Source organism: Pseudophryne corroboree, chromosome 6, assembly GCF_028390025.1.
Source record: "Pseudophryne corroboree isolate aPseCor3 chromosome 6, aPseCor3.hap2, whole genome shotgun sequence".
Taxonomy (NCBI): domain Eukaryota; kingdom Metazoa; phylum Chordata; class Amphibia; order Anura; family Myobatrachidae; genus Pseudophryne; species Pseudophryne corroboree.
In genome coordinates, this window is record NC_086449.1 from 435,120,017 (window position 1) to 435,141,836 (window position 21,820).

Here is a 21,820-nt window from a genome sequence, read left to right on the forward strand (position 1 = left end):
TAAGAACCAGACATGGAGAAAATCTATGGAGGATGCATTTTCACAAGCTCAGACCCCTTCGGGGTCACAGCAACGTGCTTTTAACCACATAGCAGATACAGATACCGACACGGACTCTGATTCCAGTGTCGACTATAGAGATGCCAGATTGAATCCAAAACTGGCTAAGAGCATTCAGTATATGATTGTGGCAATTAAAGAAGTGTTGCATATAACAGAGGACCCTGCTGTTCCTGATACTAGGGTCTGTATGTTTAAGGGAAAGAAACCTGAGGTAACGTTTCCTCCCTCTCATGAACTGAATGCTCTTTTTCAAAAGGCTTGGGAAAATCCTGACAGGAAGATACAGGTTCCCAAAAGAATTCCAGTGGCATATCAGTTTCCTTTTGGGGACAGGAAAAAGTGGGAGTCAACCCCCACGGTAGACAAAGCTTTATCGCGTCTATCCAAAAAGGTGGTGCTTCCGTCTCCTGACACGGCAGCCCTAAAGGATCCTGCGGATCGTAAGCAGGAAAGTACACTAAAATCCATTTTATTTATTAGCAGTTTCTTATATAGCGCAGCATATTCCGTTGCGCTTTACAATTAGAACAACAGTTATAGAACAAAATAGGGCAAAGACAGACATAGCGGTAGGAAGGCCCTGCTCGCAAGCTTACAATCTAGAGGGAAATACGCATTGATACATAAGGATAGATGCAACCTGTTACATAATGGTTCCCCAGATTGCTAGCTTCTTAGTGGGTTGTATGATATGATCACCCAGCAATGTTGGAAGACAAAATGGGGACTGTGCAGAGGGAATGTAACTGGATAGGGAAGCATTGAAGGTTATGTGTGTGGGTCAGGAATTTGGTACTCTTGTCTGAAGAGATGAGTTTTCAGGGAACGTTTAAAGGTTTGGAGACTAGTGGAGAGTCTTATTGTGCGTGGGAGGGCATTCCACAGAGTGGGTGAAGCCCGGGTAAAGTCCTGTAATTTTGAGTGGGAACAGGTAATACATCTGGATGAGAGACGCAGATCTTGTGCAGAGCGGAGGGGTCTGGTAGGGAGATATTTTGAGATGAGTGAGGAGATGTATGATGGTGCAGTTTGGGTAATAGCCTTGTATGTAAGTAAAAGTATTTTATATTTGACACGGTAGAATACCGGTAACCAATGGAGGGACTGACAGAGCGGATCAGCAGACGAAGAACGTCTGGCGAAGAAGATTAGCCTCGCAGCTGCATTTAAAATGTATTGAAGTGGTGAGAGCCTATGTTTGGGAAGACCAGTAAGGAGACTATTACAATAATCAATGCAGGAGATGATGAGTGCATGGATCAGAGTTTTTGCAGTGTCTTGTGTAAGATAAGGGCGTATTTTGGATATGTTTTTAAGGTGCATGTAACATGATTTAGAGACAGATTGAATGTGTGGAACAAACGACTGTTCAGAGTCAAGGATGACACCTAGGCAGCGAGCTTGTGGGGTAGGGTGGATAGTTGCATTGTCAACAGTTATGGCAATATCAGGTTGGTAACTACCCTTAGCTGGTGGGAAAATAATTAATTCTGTTTTGGAAATGTTGAGTTTGAGATGGCGAGATGACATCCAAGATGAAATGGCAGACAGGCATCCAGTGACACGAGCCAATACAGATGGTGATAAATCTGGGGAGGATAGGTAGATTTGAGTATCATCAGCGTACAAATGATACTGAAATCCGAAGGAGCTGATTAGTTTACCAAGAGAGGAGGTATAGATTGAGAAAAGCAGAGGACCTAAGACTGAGCCTTGCGGTACTCCAACTGATAGAGGTAAAGAAGAGGAGGTAGAATCAGAAGCGAACACTGAAAGATCGATTAGATAGGTAGGATGAGAACCAAGTAAGGGCTGTGTCCTGAAGACCTAGGGACTCTAGTGTTTGTATGAGAAGAGAGTGGTCAACAGTGTCAAAAGCAGCAGAGAGATCTAGAAGAATAAGTAGTGTGTAATGGCCTTTTGATCTAGCAGTGACCAGATCATTCACTACTTTGGTCAGTGCCATCTCCGTGGAGTGTTGGGCACGAAAGCCTGACTGAAGTGGGTCCAGTAAGTTGTGGGAGTTAAGCAAGTGTGTAAGGTGAGTGTAGGCAAGTCTCTCAAGTAGCTTGGAGGGACTGGGTAGCTGAGAAATGGGACGGTAGTTAGAGAGTGTGTTTGGGTCAGAGTTGTGTTTTTTCAGAATGGGAGTAATCACTGCATGTTTAAACAGAGATGGAAAGATGCCAGTAGAGAGAGAGAGATTACAGATTTTAGTTAAGGTTGGGAAAAGCACAGGAGACAAACTTTTGCTGACCTGTGAGGGTATAGGATCAAGAGGAGAGGTAGTGGAGTAGGAGGATGAAAAGAGTGTTGATACTTCATCTTCACTTGTGGGATCAAATGAAGAGAAAGTGCCAGAGGGTTCAGATAGGGATTTGAGCAGGTCACTGGCTGAGTTAGAGCATACCATTTCATCTCGGATTTTATCAATCTTATCCTTGAAGTAGGAAGCAAGTTCTTGTGCACTGAGAGTAGCTAGTGGGGGAGGTGAGGGAGGGTAAAGAAGTGATTTAAATGTATTAAAAAGTCGTTTGGGGTTGGTGGCATGATAAGAGATAAGAGATTGGAAATATGTTTGGCAGTGTCCAGGGCCTGACGATAGGAGTGGTAGGTAGTCTTATATGTGAGAAAGTCACTTGGATTCTGAGATTTCCGCCACTGACGTTCTACCTTACGTGACAGTTTTTGTAGGTGTCTTGTTGATTTAGAGTGCCATGGTTGGCATCTAAGCCTACGTGGAGTGTGATGGGTAGCTGGAGCAACTTCATCAAGGGCACTCTCTAGGGTCTGGTGCAGGTGCATTTATGTCACTACGGGTTCGCTACTCAGGCCTGCCGTTGCTTCGGCATGGGTGAGTAGCGCTATTGAAAAGTGGGCAGATAACTTATCATCTGAGATAGATACCCTAGACAGGGATAATGTGCTTTTGACTCTGGGTTATATCAGGGACGCTGCATCATATTTAAAAGAAGCTGTAAGGGATATTGGCCTTTTGGGATCAAGGGCCAATGCCATGGCAGCCTCAGCAAGGAGAGCATTGTGGATTCATCAATGGAATGCTGATGCTGACTCTAAGAAGGCAATGGATTTGTTACCGTTTAATGGTAGTGTCTTGTTTGGTGACAGCCTCACCGACCTGGTATCTACGGCTACCGCGGGTAAGTCGTAATTTTTACCTTATGTTCCTGCACAACAGAAGAAAACGTCCCACTATCAGATGCAGTCCTTTCGGCCCAATAAATACAAGAAAGGACGAAGGTCCTCCTTCCTTGCTGCGAGAGGAAGAGGAAGGGGAAAAAGGTCACCGGCTGTGGCAAGTTCCCAAGAGCAGAAGTCCTCTCCGGCTTCTAACAAATCCACCGCATGACACTGGGGCTCCTCTGCGGGAGTCCACACCAGTGGGGGCACGTCTGAGGCTGTTCAGTCAGGTCAGGGTGCACTCGGACCTGGATCCTTGGATATTAGAAATAGTAGACCAAGGGTACAAGTTAGAGTTTCAGGACATGCCCCCTCACCGATTTTTAAAATCGGCCTTGCCAGTTTCTCTTCCAGAAAGAGAGGTGGTATACGCTGCGATACTAAAGCTGCGTCAAAATCAAGTCATTGTCATGGTACCCCCATCACAACAGGGGGAGGGTTTTTATTCGAGTCTGTTCGTGGTACCAAAGCCAGATGGCTCAGTCAGACCGATTCTGAACCTAAAATCTCTCAGTTTCTTTCTAAACAAAAAAAATTAAAATTCAAGATGGAATCTCTCCGAGCAGTAATCTCCAGTCTGGAGGAGGGCGATTTTATGGTGTCGGTCGACATAAAGAATTTTCATCAAGGTTATGGCGGAAATTATGGTTCTCCTGCGCAAGCAGGGAGTCACAATTATCCCGTACTTGGACAATCTCCTGATAAAGGCGAGATCCAAGGAACAATTGCTGAAAAACATTGCACTCGCTCTGACGATTCTGCAACAACATGGTTGGCTCCTAAACTTGCCAAAATCACAGTTGGTTCCGACGACACGGTTGATTCTAGATACAGAATTACAGAGAGTTTTTCTTCCAGTGGAAAAGGCTCTGGAAATACAGAACATGGTAAAACAGATTCTGAAACCGGCAAGAGTGTCAATTCTTCAATGCACTCGGTTGCTGGGGAAGATGGTGGCGGCCTACGAGGCCATTCAGTATGGCAAGTTCCATGCCAGGGTGTTTCAGTGGAACCTGCTGGACAAGTGGTCCGGGTCTCACCTGGACATGCACCAGAAAATATTCCTATCTTCCAGGACCAAGGATCTCCCTTCTGAGGTGGCTGCACAGTTCTCACCTTCTGGAGGGATGCAGGTTCGGGATTCAGGATTGGATCCTGGTGATCACAGATGCAAGTCTCCGAGGCTGGGGAGCAGTCACACAGGGGAGAAATTTTCAGGGAAAATGGTCAAGCCAGGAAGCTTGTCTGCACATAAACATTCTGGAATTAAGGGCCATTTACAACGGCATTCTGCAAGCGGATCATCTTCGCGGTCTGCCCGTCTTGATTCAGTCAGACAACATAACAGCAGTGGCGTACATAAACCGCCAGGGCGGAACAAGAAGCAGAGCGGCAAGAATTCTTCGCTGGGCGGAGAAACATGCAAGCGCTCTGTCAGCGGTCTTCATTCCAGGAGTGGACAACTGGGAAGCAGACTTCCTCAGCAGACACGATCTCCATCCAGGAGAGTGGGGTCTTCATCAAGAGGTCTTTGCAGAAGTGACAAGTCATTAGGGAATTCCTCAAATAGACATGATGGCGTCCCGCCTCAACAAGAAACTGATATTGTTCCAGGTCAAGGGACCCTCAAGCGATGGCGGTGGACGCCCTAGTGACACCGTGGGTGTTTCCGTCGGTATATGTGTTCCCTCCACTTCCACTCATTCCAAAGGTGATAAAGATGATAAGAACAAGGGTTCAGGCGATACTCATTGTTCCAGACTGGCCAAGGAGGGCCTGGTATCCCAATCTTCAGGAATTACTCATAGAAGATCCCTGGCCTCTTCCTCTACGAGAGGACTTGTTGCAACAAGGACCGTGCGTGTATCACGACTTACCGCGGCTGTGTTTGACGGCATGGCGGTTGAGCGACAAATCCTAGCCCGGAAGGGTATTCCCAGTGAAGTCATTCCCACACTTCTTCAGGCTTGAAAAGAAGTAACGGCAAAGCATTACCACCGTATTTGGAGGAAATATGTGTCTTGGTGTGAATCCAAGAAGGCTCCGACGGAGGAATTTCAGCTGGGACGTTTGCTCCATTTTTTGTAAGCTGGCGTGGATGCTGGCCTAAAGTTGGGCTCAATTAAAGTACAAATTTCAGCTTTATCGATTTTTTTCCAGAAAGAATTGGCCTCCCTTCCAGAAGTTCAGACCTTCGTGAAAGGCGTACTACACATCCAACCTCCCTTTGTGCCCCCAGTGGCGCCATGGGATCTGAATGTGGTGTTGCAGTTCCTGCAATCTCATTGGTTTGAACCTTTTCGTAAGGTTGAGTTAAAGTTCCTTACTTGGAAAGTAGTCATGTTGTTGGCCTTGGCTTCCACAAGGCGGGTATCTGAATTGGCGGCTTTGTCTCACAAAAGCCCCTATTTAATCTTCCATGCTGATAGGGCGGAGTTGAGAACTCGTCAGCAATTTTTGCCAAAGGTGGTTTCATCGTTTCGCGCAAACCAGCCTATTGTGGTGCCGGTAGCTACTGACGCTTTGGCGGAATCGAAGTCTCTCGATGTGGTCAGAGCTTTGAAAATCTATGTCGCCAGAGCGGCTCAAATTAGGAAAACAGAGGCTATGTTTGTCCTGTGGGCTCCCAACAAGATTGGGGCTCCTGCTTCCAAGCAGACTATTGCACGTTGGATCTGTAATACGATTCAGCAAGCTCACTCTACAGCAGGGTTGCCGTTACCACAATCTGTGAAGGCCCATTCTACCAGAAAGGTGGGGTCATCCTGGGCGACTGCCCGAGGGGTCTCAGCCTTACAGCTTTGCCGAGCAGCTACTTGGTTGGGAACAAACACCTTTGCAAAGTTTTACAAGTTTGATACCCTGGCTGAGGAGGACCTCTTGTTTGGTCAATCGGTGCTGCAGAGTCATCCGCACTCTCCCGCCCGTTCTAGAGCTTTGGTATAAACCGCATGGTTCTTGAAGCATCCCCAGCATCCTCTAGGACGTATGAGAAAATAGGATTTTAATACCTACCGGTAAATCCTTTTCTCTTAGTCCGTAGAGGATGCTGGGCGCCCGTCCCTGTGCGGGCTGTATCTGCAGTTTGATTGTAGTTACGCTCATGTTGAGTTAAGTTCAGTCAGTCTGTGACTGATATTGGTCATGCCGTTGCATGCGTTGTTGTTGAATGCCATGTTGTACGGCGTGTTTTGAGGTGTGAGCTGGTATGTATCTCACCTTAGTTTAAAAACGTTAAATCCCTTTCCTCTAAATGTCTGTCTCCCTGGGCACAGTTCCTATAACTGGAGTCTGGAGGAGTGGCATAGAGGGAGGAGCCAGTTCACACCCATTTAAAGTCTTAAAGTGCCCATGTCTCCTGCGGATCCCGTCTATACCCCATGGTTCTTGAAGCATCCCCAGCATCCTCTACGGACTAAGAGAAAAGGATTTACCGGTAGGTATTAAAATCCTACTTTCTCTAGCATCCATAAGGGATATTGGGGAAATCTAGTACTATGGGGACGTCCCAAAGCTTCCAGAACGGGTGGGAACATGCAGAGATTGCTGCAGTACCGACTGCCCAAACTGGGTATCCTCTTGGGCCAGGGTATCAAACTTGTAGAACTTCACAAAGGTGTTCTTCCCTGACCTGGTAGCAGCTCGGCAAAGTTGTAAAGCCGAGACTCCCCGGGCAGCTGCCCAGGAAGTACCCACTGATCTCGTAGAGTGGGCCTTAAGAGACTTAGGAACCGGTAAGGCTGCCGACACATAGACCTGTTGAATAGTAAGCCTAATCCAAAGAGCAATGGACTGCTTTGAAGCAGGACAACCCTTTTTCTGCGCATCAAAGAGCACAAACAAAGAATCCGTCTTTCTGATCTGAGCCATTCTCTTGACGTAGGTTTTCAATGCTCGCACAGCATCCAATGCCTCCGGAGGAGCAAAAGCACCTGAACTGGACGGAATCACAATAGGCTTATTCAAGTGAAATGCAGAGACACCCTTCGGCAGGAACTGCTGTCTAGTCCGGAACTCTGCACTGTCCTCATAAAAGACCAAGTATGGACTTTTACACAACAAGGCCCTCCAATTCTGAGACACGACGAGCAGAAGCCAGGGCCAGTAACATCACCGCCTTCCATGTGAGGTACTTGTCTTCTACCATCATCAGAGGTTCAAACCAGGATTACTGCAGAAATCCCCAGGGTGCTATAGGAAGCAAAAAGGGAGGTTGGATGTTGAGCACCTCTTGTAAGAAGGGCTGAGCTTCAGGCAACAATGCCAATTTCTGCTGGAAGAAAATGGACAGGGCTGAAATCTGAACCTAAATGGAACTCAGACGTAAGCCCTTATCCACACCAGCCTGCAGGAAATGTAATAAATGACCCAAGTGAAACTCAGCAGTTCCTCGCACCAAGAGACATATCTTCTCCAACTATGATGATAGTGCTTTTGCGTCGCAGGTTTCCTAGCCTGAACCATGGTAGCAATAACCATCTTGGAAAAGCCCTTGTGAGCTAGGATGTTCTGCTCAACCTCCATGCCGTCAAAACGAAGACGCCGTAAGTCCGGGGAGACGAACGGTCCTTGTTGAAGAAGATCACTACTTAGTGGTAGAGGCCAAGGGTCTTCGTCGGACAGGTCCAGAAGATCCGCGTACCACGCCCTCCGAGGCCAATCCAAGGCAATCAGAATTGCCTGGACTCTTTGATTCCTGATTCGCTTGAGCACCCTTTGGAGCAATGGAATCGGAGGAAACAGGTAGACCTGCCGGTAAGGCCAAGGCGACGCCAGTGCATCCACTGCCCTCGCCCGAGGGTCCCTGTTCTATGAGCAGTACCAGGTAAGTTTCTAGTTGAGATGAGAAGCCATCATGTCTATTTGTGCACAACCCCACCGGTCGATGATCTGCTGAAACACCAGATGGTGGAATCCCCATTCCCCCGGGTGGAGATCGTGACGACTCAAGAAGTCCACTTCCCAGTTGTCCACATCCGGAATGAAGATTGCTGACATTGTTTTTGCATTTCTTTCCGCCCAGAGGAGTATTTTTGACACCTCTCTGCTTTTTGTCCCTCATTGATGATTGATATACGCCACAGCTGTGGCATTGTCCGTCTGTACCTGGATCACGTGATCTTTTAGCAGAGGAGAGGCCTGAAGCAGAGCATTGTAGAGCGCCGGAAGTTCCAAAATGTTGATTGGAAGAAGGGCTTCGTGGGCTGACCACCTGCCCTGGAACTGCGCCCCTGGGGGGACAGCTCCCCATCCCCGTAGACTTGCATCCGTTGTGAGGAGGGTCCAATCCTAAATCCCAAAACTCCGGCCTTCCAGTATATTGGAGGACTATAACCACCACAGGATGGAAATCCTGGCCTGAAGTAACAGCCTAATCATCCGGTGCATCTGTAGATGTTATCTGGATCACTTGCTCAGGAGATCCAATTGAAATGTTCTGGCATGGAACCTCCCATACTGGATCGCTTCATATGAGGCAACCATCTTTCCCAACAATCTTCTGTAAAGATGGACAGAAACTCAAGTAGATCGGAGCACCTTGCGGACCATCTCCTTAAGTGTTTTTGCCTTGTACTCTGGTAGAAAACACCTTATGTGCCACAGTATCCAGCAACATCCCCAGGAACAGGAGCCTCTGAGTTGGCTCCAGGTGGGACTTCTGTAAGTTGAGGATCCACCCATGGTCTGACAGAAGATGGATGGTGCAGCCGATATGGAGCAACCAATGCTCCCTGGATTGTGCCTTTATCAGAAGATCGTCCAGATAAGGGACCACATTGACCCCCTGGACCCAGAGTTCGACCATCCACTCCGCCATCACCTTTGTGAATTCCCTCGGGGCTGTGGACAGACCGAAGGGTTGTGCCTGGAATTGGAAGTGATTGTCCAGTAGAGCAAAGCACAGATACGCCTGATGAGGTGGCCAAATCGGAATATGGAGATAGGTGTCCTTGATATCCAAGGAGACCATAAATTCCTGTTCTTCCGGGCCCGCAATCCCTGCTCGCAGGGATTCCATCTTGAACTTGAACACTTTCAAGTAACGGTTCAAGGATTTGAGATTCAAAATGGGTCTGAGTGAACCGTACAGTTTCGGCACCACAAACAGGTTTGAGTAAAACCCCCTGCGATGTTACGGTAGTGGTACTGAAACAATGACGCGGGACTGGACCAACTTTTGGATTGCCTGTTGCAACGTAACTTGCATATCCTCCAAAGCTGGTAAGCTTGATTTGAAAAATCGTTGGGGGGAGTACTGTCGAACACCAGCTTGTAGCCCTGAGAAACGAGATCTCTCAGGCAGGTATCGTAAGAAGAAGTCTCCCAGATGCTGCTGAAGTGACGCAGTCGAGCTCCCACCTCGAGATCCCCTCAGGGTGGGTGGGCACAGTCATGCTGAGGCCTTAGTGGAAGCAGAACCGGTGGACTGTTCCTGAGAACTGGTGCTTGCAGGTTTTCTGGACTTACCTCTGGTGCCTCTAGTCGCATTGGAGGCACCTCTGGCCTTAGATCGAAATCTCTGAGACCGAAAGGACTGGACAGATTGCCCTGGATAGGAGCGTTGTGCCTGCGCGGCCCCCGAGGGGAGAAACGTGGATTTCCCAGCCGTAACTTTGGAAATCCAGGTATCCAATTCGACTCCAAAAAGCCATTCCCCAGAAAAGGGGAGGGATTCCAACACTATGTTTGGATTCTGCGTCCACCGACGCCACCACAAGCCCCTGCATGCCGACACTGCCATGGCAGATGTCCGAACATTAATATTCCCCATTTCCTTGAGTGAATCACAGAGGACGTGTAGTGTCCTGTATGTGTTTTAGGAGAGTCACCATAGTAACTAAGGGCATATCTCCCAAGAGGCCCCCCTGAATCTGAATGGCCAAGGAATGAATGGCATGGGTCATCCAGCAACCCGCAATGACCGGTCTTTGTGATATACCGGCTTCCGTGTATATAGACTTTAGGGTAGTTTCTAGCTTCCTATCCCCTGGATCCTTCATGGTAAAGGAGCCTGGGGCAGGCAGCGCCACCTTCTTAGACAGCGGAGACACAGATACATTCACCCCAGGGGGTTCCTCCCAAAATTTTCTACCTTCAGGATCAAATGGGAAAGTGTGCAAAAACTTTTTGGACACTTGGAATTTTTTGTCTGGATTTTTCCAGGCTTGTTTGAATAGGTCATCTAACTCTGTAAAGTCAGGGAAAGTGACATTAGGTTTGTTTTGTATAAAGAAAAATGACTGCTGTGACGCAGCATTCTGTAGATGGAGCTTTAACACATCACGTATAGCCAGAATTAGGGGTTTAACACCCTAAACAGAATCAGGATCCCCACAAATGGGATCCAAGTCATCTCTGTCCTCCTGTATATCATCATCTGTATCATAGAGTACAGCAGGTAAACCACGCTTCTGTGGACCTGCATGAGAAAGAGGAGGCTGTACATCTGCCCTAGCAGCTAAATCTGCAACAGCTTGTTGTAGTAGCTGAGTCTTCTGCACATTAGCAGTGAGCTAGGATGACATATCTGACATCATAGTTTTCTCTAACGTCCTAGTGGATGCTGGGGACTCCGTAAGGACCATGGGGAATAGCGGGCTCCGCAGGAGACTGGGCACTCTAAAGAAAGATTTAGTACTATCTGGTGTGCACTGGCTCCTCCCTCTATGCCCCTCCTCCAGTTAGAATCTGTGCCCGGCCAGAGCTGGGTGCGCCTAGTGGGCTCTCCTGAGCTTGCTAGAAAATAAAGTATTTTGTTAGGTTTTTTATTTTCAGAGAGCTTCTGCTGGCAACAGACTCTCTGCTACGAGGGACTGAGGGGAGAGAAGCAAACCTACTCACGGCAGCTAGGTAGCGCTTCTTAGGCTACTGGACACCATTAGCTCCAGAGGGATCGAACACAGGTACCTAACCTTGATCGTCCGTTCCCGGAGCCGCGCCGCCGTCCCCCTCACAGAGCCAGAAGAACAGAAGCAGCAGAAGCATGAAGACATCGAAATCGGCGGCTGAAGACTCCTGTCTTCACTTAAGGTAGCGCACAGCACTGCAGCTGTGCGCCATTGCTCCCACAGCACACCACACACTCCGGTCACTGTAGGGTGCAGGGCGCGGGGGGGGCGCCCTGGGCAGCAATTAAGATACCTTTTGGCAAAATTATACATATATACAGTCAGGCACTGTATATATGTACGAGCCCCCAACATTATTTTTACACAGAAACGGGACAGAAGCCTGCTGAGGGGGCGGGGCCTTCTTACTCAGCACTCACCAGCGCCATTTTCTCTCCACATACCCGCTGAGAGAAGCTCCCCAGGCTCTCCCCTGCAATAGAAGAGGGTAAAAAGAGAGGGGGGGGGGCATATAAATTTGGTGCAAAAACAATATATACAGCAGCTACTGGGTTAACACTAAGTTACTGTGTGATTCCTGGGTCATATAGCGCTGGGGTGTGTGCTGGCATACTCTCTCTCTCTGTCTCTCCAAAGGGCCTTGTGGGGGAACTGTCTTCAATAGAGCATCCCCTGTGTGTGTGGTGTGTCGGTACGTGCGTGTCGACATGTCTGAGGTAAAAGGCTCCCCTAAGGAGGAGATAGGGCAAATATGTGTGTGAGAGGGTGTCTCCGTCGACAACGCCGACACCTGTTTGGATATGTGTAAGTGCTGAGGTGAATTTATTGCACAAAAGATTAGAGAACAGACAGGAAATCTACCCATGTCTGTCCCTATGTCACAGGGACCTTCAGAGTCTCACAATGCTCACTATCGAAAATAATAAACACTGATATCGACACGGAGTTTGGCTCCAGTGTCGACTACGATAATGCAAAGTTACAGCCAAAATGGCTGAAAGGTATTCAATATATGATTATTGTAATAAAAGAGGATTTGCATATCACTGATGACTCATTTGTCCCTGACACAAGGGTACACATGTTAAGGGGAAGAAAGCTGAGGTAAATTTCCCTCCTCTCATGAGGAAAAAGAGCGGGAAACTCCAGACAAGAGACTGCAGCTTCCCACAAAAAATTCTCAAGCAGTATCCTTTCCCCACTAGGGCCAGGATGTGATGGGAATCTTCCCCTAGGGTGTCCCGTTTGCCCAGAAGGTAGCACTAGCTATTCTCAGGGATCCTGCAGATAGCGTGCACATTCTAGTATACTACTCAGACCGGCGATTGTGTCGGCATGGGTTTATAGCGCTGTGGCAGCGTGGACAGGTACCTTATCAGCAGAGATTGAGACCCTAGTATGCATATAGATATATAGATATATATATGTATATATAGAAATATATATATATTAAAGATGCTGTCTTAAGTGATAGGTATATATATATATATATATATATATATTAAACATGCCCAAAGAGACATGAGTATACTGGGTCCTAGAGTCAAAGCTATGTCGATTTCTGCTTGAGGTGTCCTGTAGAATATGCAATGGACAGATGATGCCGACTTAAGAGGCATTTGGAAGGCTGAGGATTGTGTGGAGAAGGGTTCTCGGACCTGGTCTCCACAGCTATAGCTGGTAATTCTGATATTTTGCCTTATATTCCTGCACAGCCTACGAAAGCACGACATTATCAAATGCAGCCTTTCGTATAAAGAAACAAGAAAGTCCGAGGTGCGTCCTTTCTTGCCAGAGGCGGGGGCAGAGGAAAGAAGCTGCACAACACAGCTAGTTCCCAGGTACAGAAGTCCTCCCCGGCCTCTACAAAAATCCACCGCATGTCGCTGGGGCTACACAGGCGGAGCTAGGCCCGGTGGGGGCACGCCTTTGTAAGTTCAGCCACAAGTGGGTTCACTCCCTGTTAGATCCTTGGGCAATAGATATTGTGTCTCAGGGATACAAGCTGGACTTTGAGAAGATGCCCCATCACCGACGGCCCTGCCGGCTTCCCCCCACGAGAGGGAAACAGTGTTAACTGCAATTCATAAATTGTATCTTCAACAGGTGGTGGTCAAGGTTCCCCTCCTTCAACAAGGAGGGGGTTATTATTCGACCATGTTGTAGTCCCGAAACCAGACGGTTCGGTCGGACCCATATTGAATTTAAAATCCCTGAACATATACCTGAAAGGGTTCAAGTTCAAGTTGGAATCGCTAAGAGCGGTGATTGCAAGCCTGAAAGGGGGAGATTTTATGGTGACTCGGGACATAAAGGATGCATTCCCTCATGTCCCCATTTATCCACCTCATCAGGCGTACCTCAGAATTGCGGTATGGGATGGTCATTACCAATTTCAAACGTTGCCGTTTGGTCTCTCCACGGCCTTGAGAATATTCACCAAGATAATGGCGGAAATGATGGTGCTCCTGCGGAAGCAGCAAGGTGTCACTATTATCACGTACTTGGACGATCTCCTCATAAAAGCGAGATCAAGAGAGCAGTTGCTGAACAGCGTATCACTTTCTCTGGAAGTGAAACGGCAACACGGCTGGATTCTATATATTCCAAAGTCGCAGTTGGTTCTTACAGCCAATCTGCCTCTCCTAGGCATGATCCTAGACACAGACCAGAAAAATGTTTATCTCCCGATAGAGAGAGCTCAGGAGCTCGCGACACTGGTCAGGAATCTATTAAAACTAAAACAGGTGTCAGTGCATCACTGCACTCGAGTCCTGGGAAGGAGGGTAGCATCATACGAGGCCATTCGCTTCGGCAGGTTCCATACCTTCCAATGGGACTTACTGTACAAGTGGTCCGGATCACATCTTCGGATGCATCGGTTAATCACCCTATCCCACAGAGCAAGGGTGTCTCTCCTGTGGTGACTGCAGAGTGCTCACCTTCTCGAAGGTCGCAGATTCGGCATTCAGGACTGGGTCCTGGTGACCACGGATGCAAGCCTCCGAGAGTGGGGGGCAGTCACACAGGGAAGAATTTCCAAGGGCTGTGGTCAAGGCAGGAGACTTGCCTTCACATCAATATCCTGGAACTAAGGGCCATATACATCGCCCTAAGTCAAGCGGAGACCCTGCTTCACGACCAACCGGTTCTGATCCAGTCAGACAATATCACTGCAGTGGCTCATGTAAACTGCCAAGGCGGCACAAGGAGCAGGTTGGCGATGGTAGAAGCCACCAGAATTCTTCGCTGGGCGGAGAATCACGTAAGCACTCTGTCAGCAGTGTTCGTTCCGGGAGTGGACAACTGGGAAGCAGACTTCCTCAGCAGGCACGACCTCCTCCCGGGAGAGTGGGAACTTCACCAAGAAGTCTTCACACAGATTGCAAATCGATGGGAACTACCACAGGTGGACATGATGGCATCCCGCCTCGACAAAAAGCTAAAATGGTATTGCGCCAGGTCAAGGGACCCTCAGGCGATAGCTGTGGACGCACTAGTAACACCGTGGGTGTTCCAGTCGGTCTATGTGTTTCCTCCTCTTCCTCTCATACCAAAGGTGCTGAGAATTGTAAGAAAAAGAGGAGTGAGAACAATACTCATTGTTCCGGATTGGCCATGAAGGACTTGGTACCCGGAACTGCAAGAAATGCTCACAGAGGACCCATGGCCTCTGCCTCTCAGACAGGACCTATTGCAACAAGGGCCCTGTCTATTCCAAGACTTACCGCGGCTGCGTTTGACGGCATGGCGGTTGAACACCGGATCCTAGCTGAAAAAGGCATTCCGGATGCAGTTATTCCTACGCTGATAAAGGCTAGGAAGGACGTGACAGCAAAGCATTATCACCGTATATGGCGAAAATATGTGCTTGGTGTGAGGCCAGGAAGGCCCTACAGATGAATTCCAGCTGGGTCGATTCCTGCACTTCCTACAGTCAGGAGTGACTATGGGCCTAAAATTAGGGTCCATACAGGTCCAGATTTCGGCCCTATCCATTTTCTTTCAAAGAGAACTGGCTTCACTGCCTGAGGTTCAGACGTTTGTTAAGGGAGTGCTGCATATTCAGCGCCCTTTTGTGCCACCAGTGGCACTTTGGGATCTTAACGTGGTGTTGGGTTTCCTGAAATCCCACTGGTTTGAGCCATTTAAGACTGTGGAGCTAAAGTATCTCACGTGGAAAGTGATCAAGCTGTTGGCCTTAGCTCCGGCAAGGCGTGTGTCAGAATTGGCGGCTTTGTCATGTAAAAGCCCCTATCTGGTTTTCCAGATGGACAGGGCAGAATTGCGGACTCGTCCGCAATTTCTGCAAAAGGTGGTGTCATCTTTTCATCTGAACCAACCTATTGTGGTGCCTGCGGCTACTTGTGACTTGGAAGATTCCAAGTTGCTTGACGTAGTCCGGGCTTTGAAGAATTATGTAACCAGAACGGCTGGGGTCAGGAAGACTGACTCGCTGTTTATCCTGTATGCATCCAACAAAGTGGGTGCTCCTGCTTCAAAGCAAGCTATTGCTTGCTGGATCTGTAACACGATTCAGCAGGCTCATTCTGCGGCTGGATTGCCGCATCCAAAATCAGTGAAAGCCCATTCCACAAGGAAGGTGGGCTCTTCTTGGGCGGCTGCCCGAGGGGTCTCGGCATTACAGCTTTGCCGAGCTGCTACTTGGTCGGGTTCAAACACATTTGCAAAATTCTACATGTTTGATACCCTGGCTGAGGAGAACCTTGTGTTTGCCCATTCGGTGCTGCAGAATCATCCGCACTCTCCCGCCCGTTTGGGAGCTTTGGTATAATCCCCATGGTCCTTACGGAGTCCCCAGCATCCACTAGGACGTTAGAGAAAATAAGATTTTACTTACCGGTAAATCTATTTCTCGTAGTCCGTAGTGGATGCTGGGCGCCCGTCCCAAGTGCGGACTTTTTCTGCAATGCTTGTATATAGTTATTGCTTAAATAAGGGTTATGTTATAGTTGCATCAGGATTTGTCTGATGGTCTGTTATTGTTCATACTGTTAACTGGGTAAGTTTATCACAAGTTGTACAGTGTGATTGGTGTGGCTGGTATGAGTCTTACCCTGGATTCCAAAATCCTTTCCTTGTAATGTCAGCTCTTCCGGGCACAGTTTCCTTAACTGAGGTCTGGAGCGGGGGCATAGAGGGAGGAGCCAGTGCACACCAGATAGTACTAAATTTTTCTTTAGAGTGCCCAGTCTCCTGCGGAGCCCGCTATTCCCCATGGCCCTTACGGAGTCCCCAGCATCCACTACGGACTACGAGAAATAGATTTACCGGTAAGTAAAATCTTATTTTAAGAGACCCTAACCAGTGGGGCTCTGGACCCTCTCCCCCAGCCCCTTGACTGATTTGTGAAGAGTGACTGCATTGTTCACATGAAACAGAATCAGTAGATAATGGAGAGAATCCGGTGTGACATACACTGCACAGCTTGTGTTTACCCATGGTTCACAGTAAGCACAACAACATACACAGACAGTGATATTGCAAGCCTGCCCTACTGTATGTGGGAAGACACAGAGAGAGAGAGAGAGAGAGAGAGAGGGGACACCAGCACACCCTGAGCTGCACAGCCCCAGTGAAGCTGTAAGCTCACTATAACACTGTAAACACTAACAATTTCTATCCTAAATAGGATTTATATAGTGTACACAAGCGGCTCTCCCCCTTTGCTACACCCTGTACCAGATATCCAGCGTGTCTGAGGATCGTGAAGCGCTGTCTGTGCTATAATAAGGTTAGGAAGGTGCCAAAATGCCTCAGGTCCCGCTGTGAGGTAGCTCCGCCCCCTCTAATGGCGCCAGAGATACCTAATAGTATTATACTGGCAAAGTCTCCATTTTTGCTCAGAACAAATGCTTAGTTAAGCATTTGTGCCAGTTTCCACGCAGGGGATCTAAGTGGGACCCCCCCGGGAAGGTCCGTAGGCCATGCCCATGGTCAGCCGCACTTTGAACCGGGGGACTCCCCCTAGCGGGGCCCCCGGTTTGTACTCACCACCGATGTCACCTTCAGGCAGCGTTAGGGGTGTGTGGCGTGCTGCAGCTGTGACAGCTAAGGCGCAGTGCCCCGCTGAACAACAACCCCTGCAGCGGGGAAGCGGCTCTGCACCTTGTAAGGCCGGTGACCACCCCCCAACTCCCACGGTGCAGGTATGCTGTTGCCCAAACAGCATACCAAAAATAACAAACAGAAAACAAAGAAATTGAAGAAACTCTCTGGAGCTCAGAGATGTGCATCCTCTCCTGAGGGCACTTTTTTCTGAACTGCCTGTGGGAGGGGGCATAGAGGGGAGGAGCCAGCACACCCAGTTGAAGAAATTTAAAACGCAGTGGCTCCTTTGGACCTCGTCTGTACCCCATTGTACTAGATTTCCCCAATATCCCTTATGGATGCTAGAGAAAGATACAATATAAAATAGCAGACGCAGCTGGTCCTCTGCTATTTGTGCTGAATAAAGCAGAAAGAGAGGGTGCCTCTTTAGTGGGCCATTTCAGACCTGATTGCTAGGCTTCGTTTGTGTGAAAATTTCAAACACACCGGCGATCGCAAGGAGATTGACAGGAAGAGGGCGTTTGTGGGTGACAACTGGCCGTTTTAAAGGCGTGTAAGGAAAAATGAAGGAGGGGCCAGGCATTTGGAGGGAGGGTTTCTGACGTCAGCTCCGGCCCCAATCATCGCAGTGGCTGAGTAAGTCCTGAGCTGAGCAGAAACTGCACAAACTGATGTTTGTGCAGTTCTGCTACACATGCGATAGCACACCTGCACACACTACACCCTCCCCCTGTAGGCGGCGACTACCTGATCGCAGGGATGCAAAAAAATGCACCCTAGCGATCAGGTCTGAATTACCCCTGGATTCCTTAGTGGTGTCAAAATTAACCCTACTTAAGGCCATTACCAGAGCTACTCTCATTATAGGCCAGACCTTCAATAACATCACCAATGCCCGCAGAGCTAGGTGGTTAACTAGCGCAGGGTTAGCTGACTTACCACCCAAATCCCTGGAGTTTCCAAACCTCTCTGATGCCGACCTATTCTGTCCGCAGTTAATAGAAGAGGTCAAAACTTGCCACAAAGCCCGAAAATCTTTTTCTGACCTTAAAAAGGGGAACGAGAGCTTCAAGAGGCCCTTTCGCCAAGGTAGTCGGTCTTCGAAAGCCACAGGTCTGGCACAAGATGAGCCCATAGAGGAGGTTTCATCCACAGACCTAGTGACAATTCTAGGGGATCAACCTCAGATACAGGGAACAACGCCAGAAAAACCCACACAGTGTTTACCCTTATGCCTTTTTCCCCACTGAACTCTCAGGGAATCCTATCTGGAATGGATAAAGATTACCACATACAGATGGTTACTAAAAACAATCCAATCTGGTTTATATCTCCCTATCTACTCACAAGGGACTGTTTCTGTATAAAAATAGATTTAAAAGAAGCCTTCCATTCTGTATTGGTATACCCCAATCACAGACACCTTCTCAGATTCTTTTGGAGAGGCAGAATATATCAATAGACGGCTATGATGTTCGACCTTTCCTCCGGCCCTTATAACTTTACACGAGTTATGAAAGCGGTGGTATCTCATCTACGTCAGCAGACCATTCATTGCATTATCTACCTGGCTGACATGCTGCTTGTGAACTCAGATCCCGAGACTTTACCGAGGCACAGAGATTTAACCCTTTCCCTGTTATCAAGCTTGAGGTTCATAGTAAATATACAAAAGTCAGTAGTGATACCAACCAAAACCATTATTTTCCTAGGCTTCGATCTAGATACCCATCTTTCTCACAGGGTACCAATTTAGAAATGGCTAGAAATGAAAAACTACATACAGACAATTTCCCAAAAATGCAGAATGTCTCTCCGCACGTCGGCAGGGATCATTGAGAAAATTATCGCAATGCCTCCTGGCTTTCAGCATGTTCCTCTCATTTGCAGAGAATTGCAGAGTTTTCTCAGGATTCTTAAGTCACTCAAACTACTCCTGGACAGATACAATACATGTTTTCCAAAGGGTAAAACAGGAACTGTCCACCTATTCCATCCCCTTGCCCCCTCTTACAAGATGCACCCTCAACGATAATTACTACAGAAGCGCCCCTGACCGGTGGGGGGGTGGTTCTCACAAGAGAGAGCAGTGAGAGGCACCTGGTCAGACCAAGAATCCCATCTGTTCATAAATATTCTAGAATTACGAGCAGCAAAAATTAGCTCTGGTACCCAGCCATCTGGGGGGGTAGGCATCCAACTAAGTTTGGACAATACTACCAGTGTATCATACATAAACAAGATGGGGGGTACCAAGTCAATATGAGTTGGGCAGTTCAGAGGGACATAATTCTGACAGCTACCTACATCCCAGGGAACTGAACGAATTAGCGGACTCCCTATCTCGGAAAAAATATCCCTAAATTCAGTAGCACTGAAATCACAAATCTTTCAGAAAAAGACTGCAGCGTCCAAGCGGCTAAAGCAAGCGAGGTCTCGCTTGCTGGAGCCGGGTGGACACTGTCGTGAGGTCTGGCGGCGGTGCCACATCCTCCTACAATGCTGCTGTAGCGCTGCTCTCCCTGTCTCCTCCTCTCTGCTCCCTCATCTCAATTGGACTTTTTTTAAAAGTCGAATTGAGATGGCCATTTGAATGGCCCTGGTCGGATCCATTCCGACAAATGCATGTCGGAATGGATCCGACTTCAGTTGAATATACCCCACCATCTTTTGTGTACAGCATATGTTAATATAAAATCTGAAGTGCGAAACATCTATTTTCAATGACAACCTTTGAATTTATTACTAATAATTGAGGATAATGAAGACTGGCCACCACATCACAGCACCATACAAAGGGACAGGCTCCATTCTTACCTGTATTATTGGTATTTAAAATCAGTGCCCAAATTAGTTTAACTTTGATATGCTGTGGTGTGAGAACTTTTTAAACCTCTTAATTGACAGTGGCCCTCATTCCGAGTTGATCGGTCGCAAGGCGAATTTAGCAGAGTTACACACGCTAAGCCGCCGCCTACTGGGAGTGAATCTTAGCTTCTTAAAATTGCGACCGATGTATTCGCAATATTGCGATTACTAACTACTTAGCAGTTTCAGAGTAGCTTCAGACTTACTCTGCCTGTGCGATCAGTTCAGTGCTTGTCGTTCCTGGTTGACGTCACAAACACACCCAGCGTTCGCCCAGGCACTCCCACCGTTTCCCCGGCCACTCCTGCGTTTTTTCCGGAAACGGTAGCGTTTTCAGCCACACGCCCCTGAAACGCCGTGTTTCCGCCCAGTAACACCCATTTCCTGTCAATCACATTACGATCGCCGGAGCGAAGAAAAAGCCGTGAGTAAAAATACTTTCTTCATAGTAAAGTTACTTGGCGCAGTCGCAGTGCGAACTTTGCGCATGCGTACTAAGCGGATTTTCACTGCGATGCGATGAAAAATACCGAGCGAACAACTCGGAATGAGGGCCAGTGTGCCTGAGCCCAAATACCTATAAAACAGATGGTTGGAAGCAGTGGTGGGGCTGCAGCGCAGTCCAAAATTCAAACAGGGGAGCCACACCTACTGCCAGTGAATCTCGGCCAGTGATGTTTGGCAGTGCTTGGGGTGGCTGTTAGTGTGGCTCTCCTATGGATTGCACTGCAGCCACCACTGGTTGGAAGACCAAAATCCAGATTGAGCTGAGCAAAAGAACTTCTAACCCCATTCTGATCTAATTGACCCCAGTCTTCATTTAGGCTTTGGTTAAGTTTTGTGATGTAGGCCAAGCACCATTTTAGTTGCCCTGCTTTTGTACAGGTGGGTTTGATACGAGTTACCGGTGGCCTGAAGACCGACCGCATCCCAATGGAGAGAATCCCGTTGGGCTATTTAAGTATACTTACCATCCCCCAGTACACCGCTAACTCTAACACTCCCCCCTTCCCCACCCTCCTCGGGGGTGCCTAAACCTAACCTCCCCACCCGCAGGCTAACAGTACAGGGGGCCGCATACTTACAATCGGGATTCTGGCGTCTGCATTTTGGCTAGTGTTGGAGTTCCAGGGTCGGCATTTTGGCTGCATGTTGGGATTACGAACACCAGCATCCCGTACAGTCTAATGTAGATGAGGCTGTACTAATAACCTATACCAGGCATGTCCAAACTGCGGCCCTCCAGCTGTTCAGAAACTATACATCCCAGCATGCCCTGACACAACATTAGCATTCTCAGACAGCAAAACTGTGTCAGGACATGCTGGGATATGTAGTTTCACAACAGCTGGAGGGCCGCAGTTTGGACATGCCTGAATACAGTGTCATTGTTACCTCTTCCTTTCTGCTACTGATACCTCTCCCTATGCAACCAAGCATCTGACTTGCCTCCCTTTTGCACCTGAAATAGTGACTTCTAGATCGCTTTCCTTCTTAGCAGTTTCCATTATAGTGCTGTTAGTACATTATTTAGTTTTACAAGCAATATATGCCTATTAAAGCCCACAAATGAAAAAAAAAAAAGTCACTTACTTGGCAATAGTAAAAAAAAAAAAAAAAAAAGCGGGATGGGAAGGTAAGCTGGAACATGTTGTAAAATATATGAATTTGGGATAGATAACCATATTGTCACTATTCTTATGACAATACATTATTTAAGATTAAGAAACAAATAGAAATTTCAAGTAACATACTATACCAGTTGT